Source organism: Lactuca virosa, chromosome 3 (assembly GCF_052849685.1).
Source record: "Lactuca virosa cultivar CGN04683 chromosome 3, Lactuca_virosa_CGN04683_v6, whole genome shotgun sequence".
Taxonomy (NCBI): domain Eukaryota; kingdom Viridiplantae; phylum Streptophyta; class Magnoliopsida; order Asterales; family Asteraceae; genus Lactuca; species Lactuca virosa.
Genome location: NC_136428.1, coordinates 370,223,316 through 370,231,852, shown reverse-complemented (window position 1 = coordinate 370,231,852; position 8,537 = coordinate 370,223,316). Strand labels below are relative to the sequence as shown.

Genomic DNA, 8,537 nt, shown 5'->3' with positions numbered 1-8,537 from the left:
TTGCAAAACATTTGTAGTAAAACATCATCCGATCATATCATTTCATAACAACATAACTCGTGTCTGAAAACCAAAGCATGAAAATAATAATGTCAGAGTACAATCCCATAACATCTCATAATGCGGAAAACCAATGTGTGTGTGTATGATGTGCCGCTACCGCGCCAGCTCCTTCCCCTTCGCTGAAGAGGTACCTGAAAACAAAACTGTAAACTGTAAGCACAAAGCTTAGTGAGTTCCCCCATCGGCCACACACCATACAATCTTATAGCATACATACTGCCAGGCATTTCTGGGGTGCCTGAACTACCCGGTACGGCCATTCTGGGGTGCCGACCTACCCGTACGGGCATTCTGGGGTGCCGACCTACCCGTGCGGCCATTCTGGGGTGCCGTCCTACCCGTGTCAAGCCATTATGGGGTGCTGATCTACCCGTGTCGAGCCATTCTGGGGTGCTGACTACCCTTCGGTCCTAACAACCGAACCTCGGGGACTATTTCACCCCCTACTACTACTATCGCATATATCATAGCATAATCTACTGTCAAACATATCTGGGGTGTCCGACCTACCCTTCGGTCCTAACAACCGAATCTCGGGGACTATTCCCCCTCCTACTACCTCTAGCTCATGTAACATATCATGCTAGCAGCTTAACACATCATAACATACTGTTAGGCATATTTGGGGTGCCTAACCTACCCTTCGGTCCTAACAACCGAACTCCATCACTATCACATATCATATCACGCTAGCATATAACATATCAGGTAGTAGCAACACAGAGTGATATCACAAAGACAAACATCTATCATACGATCCCTACTGGTGGGCCGACATTGTGGCCGTAGACCCACCGCTACTGGAAGGTAACTCACCTCGTAGTAGCTGCTGATCTGTGCGGGAACTCTCTATCTGCTGCTGCTGCTCCGGAAATCCTCCGGCTATAAATCCCACAAAACACACCATTAGAGTCTGATATCTACTCTTTGGGTAAAATGACCATTTACCCCTGATCAAGTCAAGTCAAAGTAAAAGTCAACTTCCAGTTGACCTGACTCGCCGAGTTGGCTTGCCAACTCGCCGAGTCCCTATCTTTCCATTTGTCCTTATACCCGCTTCTACTCGTCGAGTTGGGCCGACAACTCGACGAGTTCCTCTCTCATAGGAACGTCACATGAAAACTCATCCGACTCGCCGAGTTGATGAACAACTCGTCGAGTTCACCTTCATCTGATGAACAAGTTCTGTCCTCGACTCGCCGAGTTGATGAACAACTCGTCGAGTTCTAAGAAGATTGCCTTGGACTCGCCGAGTCCGCTCATACATTCGCCGAGTCCCATGAACTTCCAGAACAATGCTTAGTCCAGAACGTTGGGTCACTCCCCGGGACCTTCCTGAAACCTTTCCACACTCAACTGGGTCCTTACGACCCTCAACTGATATGGGACAGAACCTTGGACTCGCCGAGTCCAAGAATGGACTCGTCGAGTTGGTCACATCCTCTCACTAAATCTTCAATTTCTGATGTACAACCCTTGATCAAAAGATAGATCTATGCTTCTACAATCGATCTAGCACGTAAAGTTACAACCTTTACGTGCTTGCATGGGACTTTGAGCTCAAAAGGTCCTAAAACAAGCTCTTACAATGCATGGGGCCTTCTTTGAGTGCAAAAGCCACTCCTTTCTGCCTTGTAACCCCTCTAAGGACCTAGATCCGAAACATCAACCCCAAACCATGCTTGCAATCATGGTTGGTGACCAAAACGGCTTAGAAAAGCCCTAAAACTCCACAAAATGGGATCTATCAAAAGAGCAAGCAAGGTATAGACTTTATACCTTTTGAAGACTGCAAATGATGCTCAAAACCGAATCCTTCTAGCCTCCTCTTGATCCTTCAAGCTTTTCCTTCCTTCCTTGGATCACAAAAGCACCAAAACCGCTCCAAATGCCTTAGATTGCTTCAATAACGGCTAGGGTTTGCCATGGGGGTCTTCTGGGAGCAAATGGGACGAAGGAGGTCGAGTTAAGGTGTTTAAATAGGGTGCAAACCCTCGGGTTAGGGTTTTTGTCCAGACAGGGCCTACTCGCCGAGTCCGGGACCCGACTCGCCGAGTCCACAGCTTAAACTCTGCGTCCCATCCCGCTTCTACTCGGCGAGTTGGTCCTTCAACTCGCCGAGTCCAAGACCCAAAATGCAAAACATTTAAAGATTTGATAAAAAGAATACGTACCAAGAACCGGGTGCTACACCTCTGGAATTCCAGGTCGGAGAGCGGGTGCTATTGAAAGTCTCTCCCTGGAAAGTAATGATCCGTTTTAGGAAACGGGGAAAAACTGAACCTGCGATACATCGGACTGTTCGAGATTCTTGCCCGAATTGGTCCGGTAGCTTATAAGTTGCAGCTACCTTCAGAGCTCAGCAACGTACACCCCATGTTCCACTTCTCGAACTTGAAAAGTGCTTATCAGATGAAACTCTTGTCATTCCTTTAGAAGAGATTGAAATAAACAAGAATCTCCTGTTCGTCGAAGAGCCGGTAGACATATTGGACAGGAAAGTGAAACGTACAAAACATAGTCGCATATCTATTATGAAGGTTCGATGGAACGCTAAGCGTAGACCGGAATTCATATGGGAATGCGAAGACCAGATGAAACTAAAGTGCCCTCATCTATTCTCTCGTTCATAGCCCTATCTTTCAAAAGAATTCTGGGACGAAATTCCCTCTAACGGGGGGATGATGTCACAACTAGCATTTTCAGCTAGGAAATTCTATTCTTACGTAAACATCATCTATTGTAAGACATGTGCTCTAAGTGTTGATATTGCCATATTTATACATATTTTTAGGCAATATTCATTTACATTTTTACTGATAATTTGGTTATTTGCATAGAATAATGGTACTTATAAGTTAAAATTATATTTTGCAGCCAAAGTAGAAGCATTTTCGAAGTAAGGGACCAAAATTGACAACACTTGGAACTTTGGAGACTTGGAGAATCAAAAGACAAGAAACCCACGAAATCTGACAAATTCACGTCGTGAGAAGTTTAGATTCACGACGTGAGTTGGAGTTTTCTAGAAGATATGCATCCGGATGGAGGAATCCTTGTCGAACACGATTATCTCATATTCACGACGTGAGACTTATTGGCTCACGACGTGAACTCGACAAAATCAGAAAGTATATATATCATTGTCCATTACGACTTGGGGGACTTTTGGCTGATAGAAGGCAGACCTAGAGACGATTTAGAGGAGAGAAGAAGTTCTGGAAGAGGCTTTTATCACCTTGGGAGAGAAAAGTACATCAAAAGTTTATTTGTTTGGTACATTCATTATGACTTCTATTATGAATTGTGTTTGTTTATTAGTTGCTCTGAGCAGCTGAATCTAGCTACTCTTGTTTAGCTAGATGAAGCTTCTAACTTATGGTTTAGCTTACTGATAATGGATTTGCTTAGTTGGTAATTTGCTTGTGTTTGATTTGTACTACCTAACATGTTAATATTTGTTTCTTTAGTTGCTTGAATTCATGTTCTGTATAGCTTGGTGATTATTGAATTACATGAACTTGAAACCTAGTGATTTAGTGAACACTGAATTGCTAGAGCTAGGATCGACCAAAATCTTAGATAGTAATTGAAGTAAATAAATTTAGCTATGCTAGAGAACATAAATTATGACCATAATTATGTTTACACAATCTTACATAGCAAATTCATAATCATAACTAATTCTGTGTTTGATTGTGTGACCATGCATAGTTTTACATGAATTAGTCAAATATTGGTAAATTTAGACCTAAATTACTAATATAAAATAAATTAGATAACCAACTTTGATAATCCATGATAGTTAGCTAACCATAAGGAAGAAGTGGATTCGAACTAAACAGGAGTGTTTTTAGTAATTGATTGAATTTGAGTAAAGTTCGTCTGATCTTGTAAAATTAGATAAAACCCTTTTTAAGCTGTTAATAATTAGGTTAATTTAGTAGTAAGTAGATTAATTAGTTAACACCGTTCCCTGTGAGCGACACCCGACTTACCCAACTATTCTATAATTCGACTAGGTACACTGCCTAGGTGCATTTTAGTTAGTTAAGTTAGTTAGGTTATAAATTATAAAATTAGTGGGTACTTTTGTGCACATCAAGTTTTTGGCACCGTTGCCGGGGAACGGCTTAGTAATTGCTAATTTATTTGCATTAAATTAATCGATCCTTTTTGTGGGGTAAAACCTGCAAAGAGTTATTTTTTCAGTTTTAATTTTTTTTCTGCATTACAGAACTCACGACGTGAGCTTTACAGGCTCACGACATGAATCCTGTGATCCTCGTTTTCTTAGTTTTTAGTTTGTCTTTCTTAGTTCAGTTTTACGTTTTTGTTTATTTTGTTTATCTTGCAGAAGTACATGACCAGAGGGTCCAACACACCTTTGGTGCCACTTCTTGAAGATCCAAAGTCTGCCCTTCTCAAAAAGAAAGATAAGAACGTGAAAGAAGATCAAACACCAAAGAAGACACCCTTACAAGAACTCAAGTCAGTGTTCTCAAAGAAGTCGGGGAAGAAAATGGGAGAATCAAGTTCATCTTCAAAGGACAAGAGCAAAGTTGAAAACCTAGAACCAACTCCTAACCCAAACGAATCAGAATACGAATCCGAAGCCGAGTTTGGACTATATACGAGCGAACCAGAAGACGATTCAAGCAACGAAATGACAAATATTGACGAGATGTCCATGGGAGCTTACAAGAAACGTATCAGAGATGATGTTGATTCGGGTTTGGTACAACCCGCGATTCCTGCCACTGCCACATTCGAGTTGAAGGGCCACATCCTTAATGCACTAAAGGATATTTCATTCTATGGAAAAGATCATGAGGATGCTTTTAAGCACCTAGATGAAGTTAATGACATTGCAGATTATTTTAATGTTCTGAATGTGAACAGAGATACCGTCTTATTAAGGATGCTTCCCGTTACTTTTAAGGGAGCTGCAAAAGACTAGTTGAAAGCACTTCCTCCGGGTACAATCACTACTTGGGCTCGAATGCGTGAGCAATTTCTATATCAGTTTTGCCCACCTTCCAAGATAGCTAAACTCAAGAAGGCAATAGCCAACTTTGAGCAACAACCGGGGGAGTCATTATACGAAGCTTGGGAGCGCTACAAGGGGTTGTTAAGGAATTGTCCTCAACATGATCTAAATGTTCAACAAGAGATATCTATTTTCTACGATGGGGTCAATGTTATGACAAGACAACTCATTGACTCTTAAGGGCCATTGACAAAGAAGAATCCAAGGGAGGTCGAGGAGTTAGTTGAAGAATTCGCAAGACACTCTCGTGAGTACCACAACCCAAGACAAGATGGAGCAAAAGGTAGTGGGAGTACACATTCTGAAGAAATGGCTGATATGATGGCGATGCTCAATACTATGGACCGGAGATTGACACAAATGGACCAATCAATTCATGCAATTAAAGTTGGTGTGAACGATGCAATGGACCACACTTGACTAAAGATTGCAACTTGGATGAGTATGGGAACAAAAGGGCTCAAGTTTGCTACTCGAGTGGGGATAAGTATAATGAGGATTGGAGAAAACCAAAGAAAGAGTTGCTGCCATATGATGAATACAAGAAGCAAAAGGAAGAGAAATTTAAGCAGACATGCCGAGGCTTCTATCAAAAAGAGCAACCATCAGCCGAAAACAAAGTAAACTTGGAAAATATTTTGACCCGATTTATGGAAGCATCCGAGAAAAGGCATGATGATATCGATGCAATGCTAAAAGAACACATGAATATGATGAAAGAACAGCACAAATGATGATTGACCAGCAAGCTTCCTTAAGAAATCATCAAGCATCGATTCATAGTTTAGAAGTCCAAGTTGGTCAATTCACTACTTTGGTGAACAACAAATTATCCTCACAACTTCCCGAAAAGAAAGCTCAACCTCATGTTATGGCTATTGATACTGAAGAAGAGGCAATCTCTGAGTTTTTGGAGGCACTAGAAGTGGAACCAAAGCAGCCCGATCCAAAGCCGAAGAAGCTGAAGCTCAAAAATGAAGACATTGTTGAAACACCAGACTCATGTCGTGAGTCCTCCATGCTCACGTCGTGGGCCCGGTCTGAACAGAAAAAGTCAGAATCTGTTCCTGCTTATCAACCGCCTTTTCCATTCCTGTCCCGAGCTAATCTTAGTCCAATAGAAAGGGAACATCTGGAGTTTATTCAACAAATAAAGGGTATTCCTATTAATACCCCGTTTATCGATTCGCTTTCAAAAATTCCAGAATACGCGAAGTTTCTACAAGATCTTGTAAACACTCGTCAGCAACTAAAGAAAAATTCTAAGGTCGTTCTTAGTGAGCAAAGCTCAAGAGCTATATTGGGAGAGATACCTAAGAAGATGGGAGATCCCGGACGCCTCACTCTTCCATGTGAGTTTGGTAACAATTTGAAGACTTATGCTTTAGCCGATTCTGGGGCTAGCATAAATTTGATGCCTTATTCATTCTATCAAAAGCTAAATATTCAGAAAATGAAGGCAACAAAAATGACCATCCACATGGCTAATCGTTCGGTGACTCACTCGAGGGGAATTGTTGAAGACATCCTTGTTAAAATTGGGAAATTTGTTTTCCCAGTCGACTTTGTAATTATGGATATGAAGGAGGATGTTAATGTCCCAATCATTCTTGGTCGCCCTTTGCTAAATATTGCTGGCGCTTTAGTTGATGTTCGTGAATCTAAGCTTACATTGAGGGTTGGTGATGATAAGGAAGATTTTGGAGTACAAGATGGATTTCAAGGATATGATGTTAAAGGTGAAGTGTGCAATACTGATGAAGATAATGAACTTGAAGAATTAGAAAAACTCATGGAGGAAGAAATCAAGACAATTAATCAAGTCAAACGCACTAAACCAAGAGCATCCGTTCCATTTTTCGTTGAAGTCATTGCCTACACAAAACCAACATCTTTGATAAGTGAGGAAAGTGATGAAATATCGAGTGATGATGACAAAGATGAGGTAACTTCCAAGGAGACAAGTCCAATGGTGAAGGAAGAAAAGATTCCTATGGAGTTTAAGAATAAAGAGAACTTGGAGACTAAAGGGACCAAAAGAAAGCTTGACATAGACGAGGCGAAAGCTAAAAAGGAAAACTCGAAGAAGGCGTACATTAGACGAGTTCAAGCTTATAAGAGGCGATGGAAGGAGCAGAAAATCCAGCTGGTGATGGACTCATATGAAGATTCAACGTAGGAGGCATGGAGTCCGGCTCACGACTCCATAAAAAAGAAGCGCTTCTCGGGAGGCAACCCGAACTTGGTTTGCATTTTCTTTCTTTTAGTTTTTTTTTTTTTTTTTTTGTTTTTGAGTAATCAGTCGTATCATTTAATTCACTTTGTGCATAATGAAACATTTAGAGTGGGGTCAGTTTAATTAAGTGGCAATAATTAATTACAGTTTTAATTTTTAAGAAACAGATGAACTCACGGCATGAATAATTATGGTTCACGACGTGAGTCTAGTATGACTTACGGATTCCTTTTTAGGCCGATATATTACCCAATTCATTAGCCTGATAGTAGTCCAGCCCACTTAATCTTTAAATTGAATGGCCCATTTGTATAGCCCAGATCGGCCTCACGACGTGAACAGGTAGCAATTCACGACGTGATATTTTGAACAGCACGGGACCACAGCTTAAAGACAGAACCCATTTGACCTAGTTCATTTCTTTATCTCCCACGAAGTGAACGTGTTCCTTCTGGTCCCCATCTTTGCAATTGCGGCCGACATTCCTCCCATTTTCTTCTTGTGCTTACGTGATTCACCATTCTAGGTAATTTGATCATCTTTACATTGTTTATTGTTAACTTATGTACTAGATTTAGGGGTTAGGGTTTGCATTCCACTTGATTATAAAAATCGATACCCGAAATCTGTGAATGTCTTGCTGCATGTGTTTGTAATGAGTTTGAAATCGCCCTAGGAGTAAACCCCACTGACATTGTTGGCCCGATTTGATTTCTGCCTTGACCGATTCTACACTCTGCTTACGAATTCACGACGTGAATTCTTAGGGATTCACGACGTGAATCCTGGCCAATTACAGTTTCATTTTCTGTTTAATATTAATCTTTTGGGATGTTTTTGTTGGTCTTGTTCTCTATTTATTTTTACAACAATGGCTACCAGAAGAGAAGTTCCAACAGGGGTGTCAAGTTTGCACCCATTCTACGTTTTCCCAACTACTTTGCCTCGGGATATTTTGACACGGTGCAACAACCGTTTGGGGTGGCTACACAACCATGAGTTTGCTGTTGCACCTACCATTAATTGGGCAAGGTTAAGGGAGGTTGGGCTTGTTGATCGAATGTCCCAGTATCTCACAAAAATATTTTTGGGAAATGGATTTTCATTTACGTGTAAAGGGTGGAATAACTTGTTCAGAATTCATGAAAGGGTGTACAAAGAACTTTGTGTGGAGTTCTTTGCAACTGT

General features: G+C 41.1%; 1 non-coding gene across 1 annotated transcript; it reads right to left on the bottom strand.

Annotated features, from left to right (window-relative positions):
* Positions 1-5,113: 5,113 nt before the first annotated feature.
* LOC145168237 (small nucleolar RNA R71) lies at positions 5,114-5,220 on the bottom strand. The gene has a single exon (XR_013741805.1). It is a non-coding gene; the product is annotated as a small nucleolar RNA R71 (small nucleolar RNA).
* Positions 5,221-8,537: the final 3,317 nt, after the last annotated feature.